General features: G+C 42.7%; 1 protein-coding gene across 8 annotated transcripts in view; it reads left to right on the top strand.

The window, feature by feature from the left end:
* TSPAN4 (tetraspanin 4) overlaps positions 1–23,379 on the top strand; it is a 416,360-nt gene that overhangs the window by 124,186 nt on the left and 268,795 nt on the right. Inside the window, exon 1 of one of the 8 annotated variants that reach the window (XM_088166709.1) lies at positions 2,526–2,594. The exons of the other annotated variants lie outside the window; for them this stretch is intronic. The gene's annotated coding sequence lies outside the window, so the exon portion shown is untranslated. Of the gene's footprint in view, positions 1–2,525; positions 2,595–23,379 lie in introns of those variants that run through there. 8 annotated transcript variants of the gene reach the window in all.

The following is a 23,379-nucleotide window of genomic DNA, read 5'->3' as shown; positions in this document are numbered from 1 at the left end:
TTTGTGATAAGGGTGCTAAAACACTGGAAGAAGTTGCCCAGAGAGGTGGTGGATGCCTCATTCCTGGAAATATTCAGTCAGGGTCTGGTTGAATGGGGCTCTGAGCAACCTGGTCTAGTTGAAGATGTCCCTTCTTATTGCAGGATGTTGGACTAAGGTGATCTTTAAAGTCTCCTTCTGATGCAAATCATTCTGTGGTGCTGTGACCATAGCTCCCGATGGCTGTGCTGCTTGGGGTGAGGAGCAGAGTCTTGAGAAAAGCAATGAAATTGAGCCTGGGAGAGGGGAGAGGAAAAGTGGTATTTTAACGTTTCTTGTTTTGTTTCTCTTTGCCTGCATCTATTTTACTGTGCAGTAAGTAATTTTCATCAAGCCACGTCTGTATTGCCTGCTTTGCCTGCACCAGTAATTGATAAGCAATCTCCCTGTCTTTATCTCAACCTGCAAGCTTTTTCATTCCTATTCTTACTAATTTCTCCATATCCCACTGAGAGGAGAGAGCAAGTGAGAGCCTGGGGGAGGGTGTTTGTCTCTTAGCCAGGGCTAACCCACCCCAGTGAGCAGGAGGTTTAATGTCAGGCTGGAGCAGTGCTGTGCACTGCAGCTGTGAGCTGTGAGCAATGACCAGGGCAGCAGCTTGGGCTCAGTGCTGGCTTCACATCTCCACCTGCTTGGGTGTCCAGCATCCTGAGAGGGCTTTTTGTGGAAGCAGCCTGCCTCTTCAGCCTTTTCCTCCTCACCACTAATGCAAAGTACTTCCAGCAGTGTCTGAATCTGCTCACTTTTCTTTATTTTATCCTACCCTGTATGTGCAGACATTGTATTTTGTCCAAGGGTCTTATGCTGGATGCACAGGGGAGACTTGTGGACTTTTGCACTTGCAAATAGGAGAGAGGACCTTGCTGGCTTAGTTGCAGTCAGAAGGGATGCATCTCTCTCCCAGGTGTTTTGGTAAGATTGTCTTTGATGTGAAGGGGGTAGAAGCTGCCCTCGATTACTTGGAGACAGGAGTTGGGTTCCATGAAGAATTGCTGATCTCAAGAGATCAAATCAGACTAAATCATGAGGTTCTTAAAAAAAACATTCTCAGAAGAATATATCTTGAGTTTAATTTCTCTTTTGACCTTTAAGCTTTGTTGGCAGGAGTGGGAGGTCCACGATGTGGTTGTGAGGGCACATAAAAATTCAATTCACCTTCATACACTTTCCTGTGTGCTGAGACATTGACTCCTCCATTGTTCTTCTTTCGCAACTAAAGTAATCACCACCCACCTTCCTTATGAGTTTTTCCTCTCAGCTTTTGCACTTTTTCTCCTATATGGCCCTTTGGTATGCAGAATAAAAAAATAATGCTGGAGGAAAACCGAGAACATTACAGAAGCTGAAGAACAAGAAATGACAGAGCTTGAATGTTGTGGGCACAGGTCTGCCTTAAGATGGAGGAAAATACTTTTGTGAGCCTCATGTGGAGAAAAAAATCTCCAAGTCAGAATAATTAAGGAGTATTTTGCTTCAGGGTCCTACAGAGAACTCTGATTAAATTAGCAGACCTAAAAATAATAGAGCTGGAGAAGCTGCTCACTTCACCTCAAGGTCTCCTGCAATGTCCTGCAAGTGCTAAATGCTGTGATTGGTGAATTTTTTGTGGGAGCTGGCAATGCTGTTACATCATCATATGAATCATATGTACTTCTCTGTACTTCCTACCATGTGGCCCTGCAGGCAGGAGAAAGTAGCCATGTACACAGTCCACATCCAAATGGGCATTCTTTTTCTGGTGAACTATACTGTTTTTCCAAATATGCACTTAATTAATGCAGTGTGCTAACTCTGAAAATGTTTATTTAGCTGACTGTGTCCTTGTTGTTAACAGTTACAGTGTGGTTGTGCTAGGAATTGGGTGACTTTTGATTTTGTGTGTAAGCTATACATTAGGGCCATTAAGGCCGGGTCTTTATTTTCTGGATGTTTCTCTGTTTTCCTCATGAAGAAGTACTGATTTATTTGCTATACCACATTCATTCCCCAGACATCAGCTCCCTGACTCAGATTTATGAATGGCTTCTAGGTTTAGATGCCCATGCCTGGCAGCATGGCATATCTGGTTGTTCCTTAGTTGTCAGGAGTTTGGTGGGTGCTGAACCCTGACCATGGCACTTGAAGTGACCAGATAGTTGCAATCACCCCAAGTGTGTGAAAATTTGCTTGCCAAATATTGCAGGTGTTTTTGCAAGCACATATTGTGAATACTGAGGTTAAAAGGAAAACCAAACTGAACCAGGCAAAAACTAAGATTTGTAGCTGGTTAAAAGAGAGAAAGAGCATAGCTGTTCAGATAACCAAGTGTAGTCAGCTATCTCATTTACTGGGCTTAATTTAGCAGCATTTGTGCCATTGGCAAAGTGTCAGTCCTGTCACAAGAAACAGTTCTGCTGAGATCTCACCTGGGTGTGGGTGGGAGCCCAGAGTTACCAGAGTTACTGTGTGAGAACAGGAGCAGTTTCAAATCAGCATTCAGGTGTTCCCCTGCTCTTCTGGAATGGCTGCTGTGCTTTTTAATGCCGTGGGATTGGCATGTCATGAAGAACGTCGAGGTAATTTGTGTGTTTATGATTCTTTATTTGGTTTGGATTTTTAAAATCTTTAATGCTTGCAGAACATAAAGAGCTGTACAAGTTGTTGAGGAGCACTGAAACGGAGCTGAGTGTTAAAATGTGTTTGGGAAGGAAACCTAAAGTCACTCAGTGGATGTACATGTTCTGCTGCATCCCTGAGTGCTGAATCCCATCGTGGCAGGGCTCAGTTCATCAGAGTGGCATTCATCTCATCTGTCTCTAGCTGTCTAAAATTGAAGCATCTAGGGCAGAAAGTGCTTCAGTGCAGCTATTTCGTGTGCCTATTTTCGGGTGGATAAGTCATGCTCAGATGAAGTGTGTGTGCACTGGCTGCAGGGTACATCGAGATCCAGTTGTGTCTGAGCTCAGCCCTGGAGCAGCCCCGCAGTCGGGGAGAGCTCAGGGCCTCACGGTGTCATTTAAGACAGCAGTTGTGTTGGTAAAGTTTCCACTCAGAACAGCACTTGGGAACCTCCTTTTCCCCCTAAGCAGGCTTGTTTTCCTGGAATCAGGCCTCCAGCTCTTACCAGATGTCCCCTTCTGGCTCCAGCTGTGTCAGCTAGGATGTCACTAGCCGTCAGTGCTTTTCTGAGCTGGTGACAATCCCACAGAGATCTGACAGCAGGGCAGGCTGCGGGAAGCTGAATCTATCAATTTATTGTAAACAATTTGCAGCTTTTGGGTTGATCTGTCCTGATGGATTCACCCCAAGCAGACCCGGCAGCACCTGCACAAATGCTCCTACCAGCAGAGTGATGGCAGCAACCACTGGACAGAAACTCCTGTGGCACTACAGCGTGGAAAGGGAGTGCAGCTCTGTTTCTGCAGCTCCAGCAGAGGAGACAGGGAATCTCAGCCTGGCTTCCATGCCCTGCACTGTGCAGTTCTCTGGCTTGTGTCTCGTCTAAAGTGATGTCTCATCTGCAGTGATGCTGGAGCACTCCTGTCCCGCTCTGTGCATGGAGTGCACTCCTGTCCCCTGCACTGTGCATGGAGTGCACTGCTGTCCCTCACCGTGCATGGAGTGCACTGCTGTCCCTCTCTGTGCATGGAGTGCATTCCCGTCCCTCTCTGTGCATGGAGTGCATTCCTGTCCCCTGCACTATCCATGGCGTGCACTCCTGTCCCTCTCTGTGCATGGAGTGCACTGCTGTCCCCTGCACTGTGCATGGAGTGCACTGCTGTCCCTCTCTGTGCATGGAGTGCACTGCTGTCCCCTGCACTATCCATGGCGTGCACTGCTGTCCCTCTCTGTGCATGGAGTGGTGACCTTGACACGTTCTGCCAGGAGGAGTCAGGGAGCCGTGAGGGAATGTGGTGTGCTTTGGGGACAGGTGTAATGGACACCAAGGAGCACTTGGGACAGGGACTGTGTCTGTCAGAGGCAGAGAGCACATACAGATAGCAAAGAGTTGGTTGTCCCAGGGGGATTGGTGACAGCAAATGAGTTTGCTGTAGGTGTTAGCAGATGATTTCTGTGCTTGCATACATTCCTGCAGAGCCATTCTGTTTCCTCAGCCTTTACAGTCACAGATGTGGTGAGGCTATAAACACGGTAATCTCGCTCCTTCTTAATTCAGAATTTGGACTCTTCCTCGCTCCATTAAATCTCACATTTAACTTTATTTTGAAGAGTTTTAGTCATAGGAATGGTGTCGGGGACAGAAATGGTACATTTAGTTCTGCTGAATGGATAGGGTATTAGATTGACAGTCTCTGTCAGTGTTTAATTGCAGATTAATGGAAGGTAATATGTCATTATGGCAGCTCAGTAGCACAAGTTTTGGAGCTGCACACAAAGTCCCAGCTTTCATTTCTTGTTAGAGAAGGCTACTCTGACCCGCCTTGCACAATTTCCTCTCTGTTCTCTTGTGGCAAAGGATAGGAATATTTACAGTTCACGTACTTAATGATCCCAGGAATATGATGCAAGACCAAAGGTGTAATTTAAAGGGTATGAAGAGATGGGGAAGAACTGATACAATGCAGGAATGACATAATTCCAACAATATGCTACAAGGAATGAACTATCTATGAAAAGCTTTATGCTGTGAAATGAACATCTTTCTGCACAACATCTGCCAGCAGATACAAAGGTATTATTTGTGTCCAAAATGAGTAGATTTGCTCAGCTTTACTAACCACGCCATGAAGTCAAGGGAGGGACTATATTCATGGGGTGGAAAATGAGGGCACTCCATAAATGGGTTATTGAAGTAGCATTCCAAGTTATTGCCTAGTTGAGCCTCTATCAGCCAGTACTTCAGTACTTCATGTCTTGCAGCAGGTGCCTTATGCTGAGCAGGCTGATTGGAAGCTGTTCTTACTGAGGACCACCTTGAGACATTTACTTCCCTAAAAAGTACTTTACACTATAAGCAGCCCTCCTTATGTCTGCAGAAAAAATAATGCTATTTGAGAATGGAATAGATTGTGTTTTGGCCCTAGGGAAGGAGCTGAATAACGTGTTAGAAAGGACTTAATCACTTTGAGATGTAATAGATCTCCTTCAATTTGTCTTTCCTTGTAAGACAACCTGTCAGTGTTGCTGTGCAGGTACCAGGCACCTCCTCAAGAGTCACTTATTCTTGAACTCCACACATGTCAGTCCTGCTTGTGCAGACTGTGCAGTGTGGAGTGTCATAAGGTAGAAAGGTTTTTTTTTTAATGGGATAGGGAAAAGGTTCCCGTGTAGCAATGGGCAGAGGAGTTTTTTATCTCTTCCTGTCTGACTGGAGTCACATGGAGGAAATGTTAACCATCCCAGAATGAAAGATGTGGCTTGAAAACGTCTGTGGCAAGCACGGGACTGCTTCTTCTGTGACAGATTTCAAGGCAGCAGTTGTAATGCTAGTTAAAGGAGAAGAGCTGCAGGTGACAAGTTTCAGATATGTGTGACAGGTCTGCTGGGAATTTTATCTTATTTTATGAAGTATGGCTACCACCATGTTTGCTTGTGATGCAGCATTTGTTTATGCTCCCTATGCTGGCATTTTACCTATTGAATTATTTTGCATGTCCAAGTTGTTCTCTGCTGCTGTAAAAGTGGGAGCTGGCAGAGCTTAGCAAAACTTTACTCAGAGGATAGCAAGTCTGTTATTGAAGCTGCTGACCCAGATGGGCCAGGGATGCTTCTCTAAAGAAACAACATGTCTCTTAATAATCTTATGTATTTTGGCTTTGAAGGTCCTTGTATGTGAGAGTGTTTTGGACTTGTGGAGTGCTTTGTGTTCCAGTGCAAAGAACAACCCTACCATGCCCAAACCTCTGTGTCAGCGTAGCAGCCCAGGGACAGCATTGCTGCAGCTGCTATTGCTCCCAATTCCTTACAGGTAGGAAAGGCTGCTGCAGCTTAGTTTGGGCAGTGAGGTAGCCAGGCTCCTCCTCCTCCTCCTCTCCTCTTGGCCTGCATGTCTGAATCACATCTGGGGAGAGAATCATGAGCAGGGCAGCAGGGCTGAATGCAGTGCCACCATCTGAGAGCAGAGGTTCGGGTGTGTTCCTTTGGGTCCAGCTGGGCTGCTGAGGAGGTGCCTGTGCCACCACCTGGCCAAGGTCACTGCCTGTGGACAGAGCAGTGTGTGAGCATTTCCTCATCTCCTCCAGCCACAAGCAGCTTGCCTAGCTCCGGTCAATGATTTGTGTTGCTTTATACTAGCACTGATAATTTATTTTTCCTAGGTGTGAGTATGCTGTTTTGACAAAAAGCAGCTCTTCAGGCAACACTGTGGGGAGCACTCAGGAAGGAGTTGCAGTGAGTAGCTGGAAGGTGTGAAACTCCTTTAAAGTTACAGAGGGATTTAAGAAAAAAGTCTCTGATGGTCTCAGATTCATAACCCTCTGCCCTTTGCTCAGGGCTTATTTGACAGCAATGGATGAACAAAGTATTAGTGCATTTATGGTTTGCAGGAAGAAAAAGAATCCTTAGACATAATAAATATATGTGGCTAATACCACAGAATGACCAGGCTACTTCAGGAGTGGTAAGATCTTAATAATGCCTTTGTTTAAAAGGATTAAGACACTAACTCACGTCTAGAACTGAGGAAAGTATTTATCATTAGTACCATGCTGCCAGATTTAGTAGTGTGAAAATAATGCAAACAGTCATCTGTAATGCAAATGTTGATGTCTGATTAATAGAGAAAATAACACAAGCAATTAATCCACAAGGGAGTAGATCATTATAAATGTAAATTAGATCATCAAAGGGTAAGCCACACTGAAATAAAACTACCCCAAAACATGATTAATTATTGAAATTCCTGTAAAAAAGGCATCTTTAACAATAGAGTCCTTGGAAGACATGTCATGTGGTTCATCAGGATTCTGGACAGGGTTATTTTACGATACAAAAATTGATTAGCTTAATTTTAAATATGATGGGGACATTTATTCCATCTGAGATAGCATTCTGTTTTAGTGACAGAGCACAGCCTTAGCACTAAACTGACTCATTTCTGATTTGTGTACCCCCCAGTTTTTGCTATAGAACATGGTTTGCTTGAGTAACTCAGGAGATACCTGCCTGCATTTGTTTTTCAGGGGTAAGCATAGCCTTCACATAAATAAGTACGTTTGTACCTGCATATGATTTTAATCACCCTAAGATAAAATGTTAGAGGGAAGTGAGGAAAGGCTATCTTTCTGGTCAGGTCATAGAGATTGGTCAAAAATCAGTTTCTTTTCTTGCCTCTCAGAAAAATTTTCAGGTGACCTTGGGAGATCACTTTATCTTTGCTGTGCTTTGTTCTCTACCTTGGTTTTGAATGTTTCAGCTTAATGATGTATAACATGAAATTATTTAAATGGTCTTCATTTCAAATAATGCTAGGAATCTACCCTTGTAAAGTCCTGGTCACTTTTTAAAAGCTCAATTAAAGATGTTATTCTTTGCTAGCAAAGTAGGGCTTGCTGCTCTTCAAGTGCTGTTAAATGTTCAAGTGACTTCTGCTTTGAAGATACGCAGTATTTTAGCAGTGTTTGTAACATTAAAGGCTAGGATCATAATCTGCATCTTTCCTGAGGTTAAATTTTACATTTTCCTATTATTAGAGACCTACTTAGGAACTTGGTAGTTTTCCCCCCTTTCTGTTCAAACTAGACTCAGTGTACTTTACCACAGCAGTTTAAGTGCATTTTGCATGGCATTGTGGTGGGGTGTGCTGGACACCCTGCAGAACTGGCCTTGTGAGACACCTTGTACCTTATGCAAGGCCAGTTGGAGTTCAGACACTAAAATTGGCCAGCTAGAAGCTTTCTAACACAGTTTTGAGTGTTAGAAAACAGGCATCAGTTTTATTGCAGGTATTTATGTATCTGCTTTACTGCAGAGCATTGTAACTCAGATGATCCTCCCTCTAATTAATTGAGTGCCCTGAGTGTTGGCTAAGCAGAGATTTTATTGTGTACACTGATTACATATTCATTAGCTATCTCTGCTTACTTGATGTATATAGATTACTTTATTTTACATAGTCACATCCCTTATTGGAAGTCCTTTTATGGTTCTTTGGCATCCTCTTGACTTCTGTTTTGTCAATCTCATCTACTTCTCTTTATTTGCTAAAAGTAAAATGTTAGGTTCTACTGTCCTTATCAAGCCCCCCCCTTTTCTTAAGTTACTTATGGGAACTAGTCTCTTAATACCTATTTTTCATTTTATAGCATAACAGGTTACAACAAGCAAGCTAAAACACACATAGCAATGATTGTGGTGATAAACAGTTATAAACAGATGTTTTAACCAAGTCCACCTGGGTAACCATGAAGTAAGTTTGGTCCAGATTTCTTCAGATCCACAGGAGGTGTCGTCTGGAGCTGTGTGATGTAAAATCCGAGCTTGTTTCCAAATTTCCTGGGTATCTGTAGACACTCGACCACTTTGATAGCAAAACAAGACTTAAACATCTTGGGTTTTTTGGTCACCCTTTTAGTTCTGGAATAATGTATCTGTGATTTTAGTCTGCCCACTTTCAATGCAGTTAAAGTTGTCACCAGGAGCTGGAAAGGTCCCTTCCACTTTGCCTGGAGCAGAGAGGTTCCCCAGTCTTTGAAGTAGACCCAGTCTCCTGGTTGGAATTCGTGTGCTGATGTGTCCACTCCTGTCAGTCTGGAGATCATCAGTGCTTGCTGTAAATCCCATGAAGTTTTTGAGGTAATTATTCACGTTGACCCCTCCTTTTAGGTGTGTGTCTGCTGGAGTATGTGGTGGAGTTGACCATATAGCAACTCATAGGGGCTTATTTTGATGGTGTCCCACAGCTGAATTCTAACTTGTAGTACAGCAACAGCTAAGGCTGGGAGTCCTGTCCTAGGGGTTTCCTGACATATTTTACCCAATTGCAATTTGTATAATTCATTCAGTCTACTCTGCCACTAGCCTGGGGCCTGTAAGGTGTATGAAGAGCCAAAGTTATTTCTTCCAAGGCTTTCCTAACCTATTGTACCACTTCTGCATTAAAGTGGGAACTACTGACTGATAACATTCCCAAGGCTACCCCAAATCTAGTTATTATTTCATTCAACAGTATTTTGGTGACTGACCTAACCTGGTTGGTGCAACAAGGAAAGGCTTCTGGCCATGCAGAAAAGTTATCCACCAGAAGTAGGAGGTGTTAACACCCCCCTTTTCTGGGTGATTCAGTGAAATTAATCTGCCAATATTTACCCAGAACATTTCCAGATTTCATGCTCCTAGCATTACTTTATTAGCTGTGTTAGGGTTGTTTCTTTTATAAACTATACATTGTTGGATTCTTGATTGTACTGAGCCATTTTAAACCCAATTATAGATTATTGCAAATGTTTCAGAAGTTTCTCAGTACTCTAATGAGTGGCTTTATGTTCACAATCCACTATTTCACACAAGATCAGTTCTGGGACTATTATTTTCCTGGATGGAGTAACTGCCCAGCCTCGTGGATCAAATTTTGCTTCTAAGGTTTCAATTAATTGACAGTCCCCAGCACTATACTCTGATTTTTCTACTGGGAGAGGTATCTCTGACAGGGCTATTAAAGATATGTTTTCTCTAGTGCCTTTTTCTGCAGCCTTTTTGGCAGCCTTATTGGCTGAAGAATTCCCCAGTTCCAGTTTGGTCTTACCTGCTTGGTGTACAGTGCATTGCATAATAGCAACCTCTGCTGGTTTCTGGATACTTTCGAGTAAATCTGAGATGTGTTTTCCATTTTTGATCGATGTGCCTCGAGATGTCAAAAGGCCTCTTTCTTTCCAGATGGCCCTGTGTGCATGTACCACTCCAAAAAGTTTGTATTTTGAATCAGTCCAAACGTTAACTCCTTCTCCTGCACTCAGTTCCAAAGCTCGAGTGAGTGCAGTTACACTGGAGTGAGTGCCCCTGATTCAGTTACCTCATGGTGTGCAGTCACTGCATATCCAGATAGTCCTTTTCCATTCTGGACAAAGCTGCTCCCATCAGTAAACAGCTCTCAATCAGGACTTGCCAAGGGTCTGGCTCCCAAGTCGGGTCTGCTGGAATACACTTCTATAGTTTGTAAGGAAACAAAGCAAAACATGGTCATGCTGTGGGGTTCCTTCTGCTTACTGGGCAGATAAGAACACAGCAGGGTTAATGACAGAAGTTGTTTTGATTGTCACATTGTCATCAAGCAAGCTACAGCAAGACTACCTGGTACTTCAGCATCCAGCTAGGAGAGATCCAGTGGCCTCCTTTTTGCTTGAGTACCAACTACACCACGTGTGGTACAATGACAATCCCAAATGACAATCCCAGAGTCAGTTTTCAGGCTTCCTGGATCGAAGAGCAGTAGCTCCTGCTGCCCTACAACTGCACCAGCCTTGGCTGACGTGGAGTTGCACTGAAGAGCAGCTCACAGCCCTCGTGTGCTCCCCCAGGAGCTGTGACAGCACTCACAGTGCTCCCTGATGCCTTTCATGGGTAAATAATTCACAGGGCACGTGGGCTCTGGGAGCTCCAAAGCAGGGCTGAGTTGCAGAAAGGCAGCCCATGCATCATCAGTGCAGACTGTAAAGTCCTTTTCAGCTGTCTTCAGGAGCTCATATAGTGGCTTTACTAGCAGCCCACAATTGCTGATCTACAGGAGACACCATCCCACCATCCCAAGAAATGTGTGTAAGTCTCTTACCTTTTGTGGGTGTTGGTAAATTCCTTCCTTTCATTGCTGTCCCAACCTCCTTTCTCCTTGGGGAATTTCGTGTCCCAAGTGAGTTATTGTGGTCTGGAACGTTTCTGCTTTGTCTTTGGATCCTTTGTATATCCAGTTAGTCCCAGAAAATTCAGCGAGGCCACAGTCTGATCCCAGCATTACTGTTTCGTTTCAGTGGCTATCAGAATGTCATCTGCATACTGTAACAAAACTCCAGTGGGGTTGTGTTTTTTCCATTCCTTCAGTTCTTTTGCCCATTGATTTCCAAGTATGGTGGGGCTGTTTTTAAACCCCTGTGGTAGAACCATCCAAGTCAGGTGGCTTCTTCTCTCTCTGTTTGGATTTTCCCATTCAAAAGCAAATAGCTCTTGACTCTCAGTACTCAAAGGAATGCAGAAAAAGGCATCTTTCAAATCTAATACTGTAAGCTGTTTTAATTTTTCATTCAAGGTTGCTAGTAAGGTATAAGGATTTGCTGCTACTGGGTGTATATTTTCTACTATCTTTTTTATGGCTCTAAGGTCCTGTACCATCTGGTAAGCTTTTCCTTCAGTTTGCATTCTTAACTGGCAAAATAGAGGTGTTAAATTTGGATTGACATTCCTTCAATAGGCCATATTTTATAAATTTTTCCACAAGGGGTTATAACCCCTTATGACTTTCTATTTTCAAAGGCTTTTGCCTTACCCATCCTGCTCTAGGTTTCAATTTAATTCTTACAGGCTCTGCTCTTTTTGATTACCCAGGCACCTTTCCAGCCCAGACTGTGAGGATCACTGCATCCTTAAGTGATACTGGCAGATGTATCATGTCCAGTTTTAGTGGCTGTAATGCAAAAATAGAGGCTTCCACATAATTATGTTCTGGAATAATAACCAATACTTTGCCATTTTAAAATTTGATTTCAGCATTTAGTTTTTCCTAGAATTCTCTCTCAAGGAGAGGCTTTGGTGAATTAGGTAGATGCAAAAACTGGTGAGTCATCCACTGTTTTTCTAATTTAAAATGAAAAATAAATTGTAAAATAAATTGAAAAATGGCTGAGTTTTGCCATTCCCTGTTGCACCAATGATTTTTAGAAAATCATTACTCAAGTTCCACCTTACTGTATTTAGCACTAAGTTACTAGCTCCTGTATCTAATAAAAATCCTACCTCCTCATTTACCTCCTCATTCCCCAGCTTAGCTGTAAGCAGAAGTTGTGCCAGGGAAGAATCCTCCAGTCCTCCTCAGTCATCATTGGTGACAGCCACAGGTTCTCCACATCCTTGTCCCTTCCCTTTCCCTGCAGGCACCATTCCTCTAGAAATTCCTTCATTAACTCCAACTACTTTTTGTTTAGTTATTTCTTGCTGGTTTTCTTTGTTCTGAAGAACTCCACAAGAAACATCTAGCAGCTTCCCTAAATCATGCTGGTCTTGTCCCTGAGCCTGTTGTAATTTCCTTCTAGTATCATCTGAGCATTGCCCCACAAATATGGGGGCTAATTGAGTTTTTCCTTCCTTTCTTTCAGGATCAACATTAGTATATTTTTGAGCCGTTTCTTTCAGGCAATTTAAAAATTCACCAGGTGATTCCTTACCATCCTGCTTAATTTCAAATAATTTTGACATATTGATAGCCTTTGGTATGGTATTTCTAATTCCATATAGTATCCATTGTTGATACCTATTTAATCTCTCTCTAAGCACGGGCACATTAGGATCCCACTTGGGATCTACAGTGGGAAAATTAATGTCCAGTGTACCTGACAAGTTGCCTGTCAAAATCTGCTCTTCCACAAACCTCCTGCTGGTTTTAACAACCATCTCTCTTTCTGTACTGTCAAACAGCATTTCTAACATAGCATCTATATCCTTCCAGTCTGGATCCTGAAGTTTTATCATCATTTCAAATGCTTTTGCCATTTTGTCTGGGTCATCTCGGTAGGTGCCAGCCATCAACTCCCAACTGTTAAGGTGTTTTATTGAAAATGGATCTTCTGCTGTAATTGGACCATCTATAGCAGCTGCCTGATGGAAGGCAGCTGCTCTCACATCTCTGTGTTCAGCTCTAGTTGGCTCTGCAGTCGAACTAAAACCCTCTGTTCCTTGATATATCCTCTCTGTCTCTTCTGTCTCCCCCTCTGCTCCTCCATACATCCTCCCTGTCCTCTCTATCCTCTCTTCTAGACCTGCCAAATCCACCTCTTTGCATGCCAGTTGCCTCAGAATATCAGTCTCAGCAGCCTGGTTTTTTGTTTCTCCATCCAGCCTGCAGTTAGGACTGCCCATAACATTTAAATCATCCTTCATACTGGGGAGATGTTTAGAACAAGTTTGTCCTGTGCTGCACAGAGAACAACATTTTCCTTGCTTCTCCTTTTCAAGAGCCAGCACAAAAGGGTCTGAGGGGGCTGGATTCAGGCCACAATCTTTCTGCCATTCAGGATGATTCCGTAAAGTGAAAAACATATCAGCATACATAACCTCATCCCATTTCTGTTCCTGCCTTAAAAACAGCATTAACTTTAACAGTGTGTTATAATTCAGGGTTCCATTTGGTGGCCACTTTTCTCCAGAGTCGAGTTGGTACAATGGCCACCGCTGATTACAACACTTAATCAAATTCTCCCTGGTCGCTGGTCCCCCAGGGGGACCTCCAATCTTTTTCCAATGTTGCAAAAGGCAGCCAAGTGGGGATTTTTTCAGAATACCCTTTTTAGATTGTCCACTGCCCATCTCTGAATAGTAGACCCAAAATGCTGCAATACAGATACAAATGCAAACACAAAGCAAATATGAATTGATAAAACCAAGTCAAATAGTGAATTCTGGAATATCAAATAACCCACCCAATGCCCTGGAACAGCCACAAGTCTTATTCTTCCCAAAAGAATGCCTTATTATCAAATAGAATCTTACCTGTGTCCCAGACTGGTCCGGGGATCTGTGGTCTTCTCCAGGAAAGTCCCGGCGCTGGCGTGAAGATCCAGAGATCCCTCGGATCCACGGGAGATCAGGCAGAGTGTCCCATTGGGAGCAGCCAGAAATGACACCGAAATCGGCCAGGCAGGAACTTTCTAACACCGTTTGGAGTGTTAGAAAGCAGGCATTCCTCCCTGCAGCACGGGGCACTGGGGGAGCAGGGAGCAGAGCTTTTATCCTTCACTCTGATTACACATTCATCAGCTCTCTCTGCTTGCTTGATGTGTAGGCATGCCTTTATTTTACATAGTCACACCCCATATGTGTTCCTTATATGGTTCTTTGGGGTCTGTCTTCAATGTTTGGTGTCCTTTATGGGGGCTGTCCCTTGAGCCCCACTTTTGGGTAGCTGCAGTATCATTGTTTTGCATAACTTCGACTGTGTCAGCCTTGCAGGGCTGAGCTGCATCCTGCTTGTGCTCTGCATGATTTTTGTTTCATTGGCCTTATCTACTTCTCCAAGGCTACCTTGTTCCCCTTACTTGATAAGAGTAAACTGTTCTGTTCTGCTGTCCTTATCATTTTGATATCTGTTGCTGGAATGAGTATTTATTGGAAAGAATGTCAGAGAGGAGAAAAATGCGAGAAGTATCTTTGGTAGTGGCCAGCAGGCCTGTGAGCAGTCAAGACTTGTAGCAGGGATCCAGAAAGGACTGACAAGAAATGTTTGTATACAGGGTAGGTTGACAAGAATGTTGAGGCTGAAATAGAATCTGAACAACTTTGTCTTGCTGTTCAGTTTCTTTTTTTTTTTTTTTTAATTTTTTTTTAATTTGAGGAAACAAGATTTTCTAAGTATTATATTGTCAATAAATATTATCAAGGACATGCCATATCTCTCCTCATTTTCTCTTACCACAAGGAACAGAACCCCAGTCTAGGATAGCCTCTGGGCTAGAAAGGGGCTCAGAACAAGTTTTGTGTACTGCTCTCCTTAGACTTTTATATGCTGCTTTCTGTCCACATCTTTGTCTAACCTTCTGTATATTGCACCTAGGAGAGAGTCACAAATCCTGGTTATGTCAGAAAATCACCTCACCCCTCTTGAGTTCCAGTTCTTCTTTAGCTTTGCCACCTTACTTTTCAATTCAGTTTTGCTACAGTCTTTTTTTTTTTTTTTTCTCTGCTTTGAAAGACAGGAGGTTGAAATCCCTGTAATAGATGGGCCTCCTTGGAGCCTCTTGGCTGTTAACCAGCACTGAGTCTTGACTGGTTCCACACAGGAATTGGTATCTCAACCATGGTTTGAAATTGTTATCCAGAAAGTTTTCCTTCACTGTGAGCCACAGTCAGTAGTTCCTATTACTACTGAATATTATTTTCAGCCCTGGCAGGCTTAGCTTTTGCACATAGCACTGGAGTGGTGATGCTTGTGATGCAAATTTCTGTAGCTGAGAAGACCACCTGATGGTAAATGTTTCTGCTTCTCCCTTCAGTCAAATGGCTTTGAGGCATTTCTTAGAGGAACTTGGTTGGAATATTGTATTAGGTACCTGTGTGCTTTTAAGGCTCCAACAGCTAGATTTAAATGCTGTAGAACGTAGACAGAAAACCCAGGAAGTGAGAAACAAATATCTGCCAAGAAAAAGCACTTTTGCATTTTTATACTGTCATTATATCTTAAACCCCAAGCCTCCAATGCCTGTGTACAGCTCTCCTGTACAGGAAAAAAAAACCCTTGGCTTTGACCACCCTTTCATTTTGTGCTCCTGAGCCTCTGGTGGTACCAGCAAGTCACTTCTGTGAGCATGCCAGTTTAAACAGCAGCCTTTTTAGCCTGTGGTGGAAAGTGTCCCACCTGATCCTCCTCAGCCCAAGGAAGGATGAGTGCAGTGCCTTGCCCTGAGGAGCTGGGAACGTGAATGGTAGAAAACGTATTTTCCTGAGTTCCCTTAGGGCTGCACAGAGAACCCTGGAGGGAGAAAGGCAGCTGAGAAGAAATGAATGTTGGTAAATGGTATTAAAAGCTAGCAGACAGGGAGACGTGAATGCAAGATACATAGGCCTGTTAAGTGAGGGAGACTGAAAACCCAATTTATGCCAGTGGCATGAGGAATGAAACAAGAAAGGTGGCACTCAGTAGGGTCCCTTGGCTCCTCATAAATTTTGAATTGTCTGCCTTTCCTTTTTTTAATATCCTGTAAAACAAAAAGCTGGGATCATTAGAGGATGTGCTGGTGAAAGGAAGTGAGAGAAGAAATTTCTGTATTCTTGCCTTCATTTCTCTGATTGTCAGTGATTTGTTGGTCAATTATCTGGGAGTTGGATATATCTGTAGTTTGTTGAAGTGTAGATTATGTTGTTCAATTTTTCTTGCCTGCATCTTTAGAACCACAGTTGGCATGACAATGTTTTGGGCTCATTCCAATGAAGAAAAGGATTTTAATTTTTCAGCACCCTCTGTGTAGAATGGCACTTAAGCTTCATATATTTCTATAATTTTAGTGGGAATGTAAAGAAGTTGCTGTTTAAAACAAACATGTGGGGTTCTGCTAATTCCTGGAAATAATTTTAATTAAGAGGAAGAGGAGAAAAAGAAGGAAAGGCAGCCCTTTGGTGTTGGACTGGGACCGAGTGCTCTCAGAGAGCAAACACAGTGCTAATGAGAAATTACCAGTGAGGTGTGAGCAGTTGCTTTGCAGAGCAACACCCATGCACTGGTCTTTTAAACTTTGTCAGTCCCTTCTCATGTCACCCTCAGCTGACTTGCAGCCCTCTGAAAACTGAAGTCTGGATGTATTTACAATGGATTTCTCAAGTCTCTCAGGAGTCCTGTAGCAGCTCTGCACGTTGTCATCCATCCTTGTGGGAGGGTGGTAGGAGCATCAGCATCACATGGGGATTTGTTCTGCTTGAAAACAAGTTAAGGCTGTGTCTTGTGATCTGATTATAAATTCCCTGGAGGTCAGCAGAGAGGATTTTGATAAATATCTTGGGCTTTCCATGACAACCTTCACATTTGAAGTACATATTTTTGAGCAATCCTATGTGATCTCTAAGAGTGACCATTCTCTTTGGTGGCAATCTGAATTCCAGCTGGATCAAGTCTTAGCTTTTCATTGTTGTCTCTGTTCTTCACACGAGGTAGCTGTTTCTCAAGAGGGTTTTTAAACTGTGTCTGTCTCCATAAACTTTCCAGAAATAGTTGTCTTTACAAGGTGGGAGAAATGTGTGTTTAAAAGCATTATTTAAAATAATTCCTGGACAAAATTCATTAACTTCAGTGAAGTGTCCTTAGGCAAGTACCTGAAGTGTCTTAAATTCAAAACCAGCACGTAGGCCATTCTCCTTCCTGCTGTCTTTTGTGGATGCCATCCAGGTCTGTACTTGTGTTATGTGCATGAGCTCTTAGCTCTCAGCAAAGTGGGGTTCTCTGCCTACATATCAGCAGCAGTCACATATTAATATTGGTGAGAATGGTGGGGAATAACTTATTGATTTCTGAACCAGTTGAACTCATTTAATGGAAGGGTGGGTGTTTCAAAGCTGTCAACCCTCTGAGTTTCATTCCTCTGGCATCACAGCTTTTTGAAAATAAAAGCTATGTACTGTCTAGAGAGTTTTCTGTCGAACTTTTCATAACTTTTTGATCAGGTGCTGTGCAATTCAGCAGGTAATTGGACTGTGTGCAACCCAAAATGTTTCAACAGGAGTGTGTACATAACCACCAGTTTGTACTAATTAAATAATTGCTTCCATTAGGCTGAATGTAATTAATGCAAATTAGATAATAGAGAAAGGTAAGTGGGCAATTTAACTACTGTGGGTTTGTTGCAGAATTTTCAATGATTTACTTTGTGGCAGAGAAGAAAGCATTGGAAAATATTGCTACTGAACAGCTCAAATGCAAAGGGATCATCTTGCAGTGTGCATGGCTGCATGTCAGACTTGTGCTGAAAGCTTTTTATACTTCTCTAAGGTTGTATCACAGGTTATAGTTAGAGCTGGGAGGAAGTAGCCTCTTTCCCCCCCACCAAGGAACTTGTAAGGCTTAGAAAATTTGAATATATTGACAAGGTTGTGTCATTGCCTGAAGTGGTCCAGCAGCAGCCAGTGATGCAGTGCTTGGAGATGAGGCAGGTCCAAGGCCAGGGTGGTAGAGGGCCAGGCACAAGTTTGTGTCAACAAGGCAAGGCCCAAGGGTTTGAGCTTCATTGCAGCTCCATAGCAAATAAATGAGTTATTCTTGAGATGAATATCTTCTCACTTACCAGGGCTTTGGTTGTTCTTGGCAGGAATTTTTTTCTTCTATTCTTTTTTTTTTTTTAGTTTGTTTTTTAACACCTGAAATGTCAGCCTGAAACCAGAAAAAACTTTATGAAATCCAGGCAAATGACAAAACCTTCTTTATTTGAATTTACCTCAGTGTTTGTTTGTGAGTGTTATGTGTCTTCACAGGAAAGAATGTCTCTGGCATGGCACTGAAACAGCATTGAAAAATGTGCATTCAACCATGGGTTGAAATTTTCTGTGTTGTAAATGCTTCTGTCTAGTCCCAGAGCAAAGAAAGGCCAAGTGAAGCAGGCATAGCTGGGACAGGATGAAGTCTTGATCACCAATCTTGCTGAGCAGAACCCAGCCAGAAAGGTGTACCCAGGCACAGGCAGAAAGCATCAGAGCTCTTCCATTTCAGTGCCTTGTATCTGAGGAATTCCCTGAAAACTGCTGCCAGCAGCAGTGTGGATATTGGGGGACTGACAGTCAGTGAATTCCTGTTAATTTTGTCCTTACTGCTGCTGCTGTTCGGGAATGAACCACAACAGTTTGGTTTTCAGTGGAAGCTGGAGAGGAGGGCAGGTGTGAGCCTACACTAATTTCCTCCTTGTTCTCACCTGTATTGCTGTCCCTGCTCTCAGAGGTCTGAAGTCATATGCTGGAATACAGAATTTACCTTCCTTGTCCTGTTATTTTAAATGTCTGCCAGGAATCAGGTAAGATCAAAGCCCCTCAAGTGTGCTTTAGATAAATGGCTTGCTCTTCGTAAGCAAAAGCTTGAATTGCCTTGACATTTTATAATCTGTCTGATTCCACACGTTGAAGCTGAAATGCATTGGGAAAGGCCCTTGTCATTTTTCTGAAGTCTGCTGTGTCTCTGAGGACAGGAGCAACATCCTCGCACTTCCTTGCAGTCTCATTCCTGGATCTGGTCCTGCAGCCTTCAGAAGCCTGATGTAAGGTTTTGTTTTCCTCAGGACTGTGCTGGCTCTTGGACAGTTTAGGCTTACTTGTTGCTAAATTGTATCTGATGAGAAAATATGAGAAGATCAAATAGGGATTTATTCTCTGGAATACCTCAGCTGCACGAGTTGCTCGAGGGTGGAGCTGGGTGACTTCTCGTCAATCAGCACTGCCCTATTCTCCATGGTACTGATCTCTGCTGGAGCTGCTGGAATTTATTATTTGGGGAATGAGCTTTCCCAGCCTTGGCTCTAATCTGATTTACTTGTGAACAATCTGTACACAGCATTGACACAAACAATTTCTGTGCCAAGCTAATATGCAGTGCAAGGGATAACATATTTAGATGTCTGTGTTGGATTTGGGAGGCTGTGAAGCTCATCATTCCTGCCTTTTCTTATCACATAGTTGACTGCAGCATTCTGCTACCATGCAGCCTGTCAGGAATAGAGGTATTTCTGTCAAGGGAAAGAAAGAAAGAAAATTCAGTCCTTTTCTCTTTCTGCTCTGTTGCTTCAGGAGATGCAGAGCAGAGTAATGTGACCCCTGAGGATCTCTGCAAATAGTGAGATGAGGATATATAGAGAAGGCAAAAATCAGCTACAGGACACCATGCATTGAGAAATTCCAGATTCAATTGGCTTTTGATACCCCAGACTTTAGGCTGCCTTTTTGGTAGTAGGCATTATAGATGATGTTGTCTTAAGGCAGCAGAAAACACCATCAGGGCTCTTCCACAGACACAGCAGGGATGGGGTGGTGTGTTGTCAGTGAGCCATCCAATTCTTACACCGAAATCACTCTTGTGATAGTCACTTTTTCCACATAGATGTCAGAATTAGTGATTCTTTATTGGTGGTAAAGGATTTTGTCAATCATTTCTCCCTTGAAATGAAAACAATGTGATTAATAATGCTGAAAAGAAATGCTTCACAAAGGACTGGAAAATGTACTGATTTTGAGTCCTAGTGAAAAATAGAGACTTCAGTGTGCCACTATTTTTAAAAAAATTATGTTCTGACAAGGCTTCTTTTGGTAAAGAGTCACACACCAGGGGAGATGAGGAGGCAATGACTGTCTGCTTGTTGTGTCAGATGTGTCTGTGTGTGTGATGTGATCCTCCTTGCTTAAAAACACTCTCAGGTGAGACCTACCTGCAAAGATTATGCTCATTAGAGCTTCTCTCCAGCTGCAGGGGCAGGGACTGTGGCTCACATGGCTGGCATCCAGGATTTTCTAAACTGCATTTGGAGAGTTCCCCACTCCTTTCAGTTGCCTGGCTGTCCTCAGCAGCTGCCTCAGACCTGCTCTTAATCCCAAATTTCAGCCAAGGCTGGACCTTGTGTACCAAGGCAGGGAGGTCTTGAGCTAGAGATGTCTTCCCTCCCAGGACACAGACTGCCCTGTTTGGTACACTTAGGACATGATGAAAATATAATTTATTTAATCTAATCACTTTAACATTGGCCATACTGCCACTGCCCTTCAGATTTCTGGTTTGTGTTTGTGTTTTCTTCCCCCTGAAAACGGAGCTCTTTATATCAGTTCAAGTGGCTGCCAAAGAGTGAGGAATTTGCCTTTGTATGAGGCTTTTAAAGTAATTATTTATGATTCTGAGATGATTGGATATGTTTCAGTGTCAGCACTGGGTATGCATTTTCAAGAATGCTATTGAAACTTTCATACAAAAGAATCCACTATGTATGTTCCTAGGATATTATTTTATTTGATTAAAGAAAGTATTGAATGCAGTGCTATTGAATAAACTCTCATTTAATCTTTCAAAACATCCGCAGTGCTTTCCTCCTTCCAGGACAGGCTGAATTTAAACAAATGCCAAGCAAAGAAGAAGGGGACAGAAACATTTTTTTGATGTTACAACTCTTTTGCTCTAACTGGGACTAGTTATGCTGAATACATAATCACAAGCTCAGAAGGTTAATTTTTTGTTGAAGGGAGCTTCTCCAGCAGGAGTTTGAAAAGTCACAGTGTGATTGATGTCAAGGAAGGCTGAAGTTGCACTGGCCATGAGCTTGTTCTGTGCAATAATGTGAGTTAACCTCAGTGAACAATCAACAGCTGCAGTCTTGGACTAGCAGAGCTTCCAGATTATGACAAAATAAGAGACCTCGAGTTTTTTATCCTTGAAAGGTAAATGAAAAAGTTAAAAGAAGAACTTTGTGGTCAGTGTTCTAATAGGGTCAGTATGGCTTTAGACACTTTCAACAAAATGGATCCTGACATCCCTTGTTATCTAGTTTTCTGTCACACATGGAAAAAAATAAGTTCATAAAACAAAAAGATTAATGAAAAGGAAAGAAATCTATTTTAGATTTTAATAATGGTTTATATTCTATTAATTTCATTTATCTTAATTTTATAATTATTTAAGTTTTAGATTTCATAATGGTGCCTTAGAGATATGTTTTGCTAGGTGGGCAACAGTGCTCCTCCTCTGCTTCAGGCAAAAGTTCAGAATTTATTTCTGGGCTATGTGCCTGGTCAGTTGTATCTTTATATGTAGATCACTGTGCTAAAATGCAGAAGGATTTACAGTTCAAGTTGTAGTGATCTCTAAGAGAGTTCACTAGGTCAATCAAATTCTCTCTTTAAGATTATAAATCAGGTTAGATCAAGTGACAGAAGACACACAAGCACTTTCTTGGCTTGGAAACAAAGCAGAAGTATTGTAGAAACAATTCCTCCATCTTTAAGTTTACTCAAATGTTTGTTTATATTGTTGGTTTTGCTGTTTGAAACTGGAGCAAATATAGGATTGTCTTCTTTCTAATAAGCTGGAAACAAAAATAGACACATTTGTCCTGATGAGGTCCTTTTTACTGCCCAGCACTCTCCCAAGATGATCTCCATTCATGGCTCTCTTCTACTGAAGCCTTCTCTTAAAAGCTGCTGGGAAAGAAACTTTGGGTGCATTTTCCCAGTTGTGAATAATCTGTTCCTGTGGTATGGATGCAGTTTGGATAAATGACATTTTTGTGTCTTGCATGGCACTTCAGGCTCCGTGCCTGACACAGTAATGCTGTTCTAGGCAGCAGAAGTGTTCAGAAGTGGGTAAGGACACATTGATGCCATCAGTAGTTCATAATCTCCTTTCCCATATAGAATCACTTATTTTCTGAAAGATCTTCTAGGGCTGTACTTGAATTGTTTAATTTATGCAATAGATTTTCTTTCCTTCTCCGTACGTCTCCTGTACTGACTGTGTGCTTCAATGGGAAGGAATGGCCTTATTTCTTCTGACTGTCTAATCTAATTAATCTGTTTCATTTATTCAGTAATTAGACCATGCAGGTTTTTTTTTTTCCTCATGAAGTAGAAGACAGGAGGGTTGAACATCTGTGTTTGTTCCTGTGGAGTGTGTCTGGTTGGAAAAAGGGCATCCTCCAGTGCCATCCTCCACTTGAAACAGGTGTTTGAAGTTCATCCCTTTTGGATGACTTTGAACCAAAGGCAGGGAAAGCCTACTGGGCAAGGAAGCATCAAACACCTTGTAGGCCCTTTGAAAGAGTTAGATCTCTCTCTGATCTCACTGGTTTCAGTCAGGCTATTAGGTCTTTAAGCATCTTGTCTTTGAGGATTAATCTGTACTCTTAATTGTCCATTCCTGATGGGTTCTGTCACTCCAAGTATGCTAATTCTGCCTTAATAACTATGGCATAAAAACACTTGTTATTCTGCTTATAACATTCTTCACTTAAAAGCCTTCCCTTTGAAGCCTCTCAGCTGCTCCATAATTGGGGTGATGGGGGGTGAGAAGCATGAGAAGAGCCATAGCACTTGGTAAATCATTTCTTCTGGAGTTCTCTGGGCTCCTGGAGCAAGGGGAGTGTCACCGTGTCACCTTTTTACTGAAAACCTGCTGGTAGCAAGCTGTCAGTATTGACTCCCAGGCACTTTGCATTAGAAGGGGATTTAACATCTGCACTTGCCAAGTGTCCTGTGGGCTTGGACAAGACTTTGTGTGCAGCTGGGAGCAGCGTGCATTTGTATGTGATGGAAGGGAAGTGCCACAAAGATGGGTAGTGGAGAAGGGCTGGGACAGAGCTGGGACTATTCAGCTTTTAGAGAAGACTCGGGGGAATCTTATCAATGTTTGTAAATAGCTGAAGGGAGGGTACAGAGAAGATTGGAGTGAGGCTGTTTGCAGTGAGAGGAACAGAAGCACAGGCTGAAACAGAGGAAGCTCTGTCTGAACATGAGGAAAATTCTCTTGCTGTGACAGTGATTGAGCGCTGGCACAGGCTGCCCAGAGAGGTTGTGCAGCCTTGTGGTTGGAGATCTTTAAAAGCTGCCTGATACAATTGTGGGCAGCAGGCTCTGAGTGCCTCTGCTTCAACCAGGCACTTGGATCAGATGTCCTCCAGGGCTCCCTTCCAACCTCAACCAGCCTGAGATTCTGTGAAGTTTTAATACAGGGCATCATGGGGGCCATGACCTGATCTGAGATGG

This window comes from Sturnus vulgaris, chromosome 6 (genome assembly GCF_052056855.1).
Source record: "Sturnus vulgaris isolate bStuVul1 chromosome 6, bStuVul1.hap1, whole genome shotgun sequence".
Taxonomy (NCBI): Eukaryota; Metazoa; Chordata; class Aves; order Passeriformes; family Sturnidae; genus Sturnus; species Sturnus vulgaris.
Note: the sequence above shows the minus strand (reverse complement) of the source record. Positions and strands in the feature narration are given on the sequence as shown.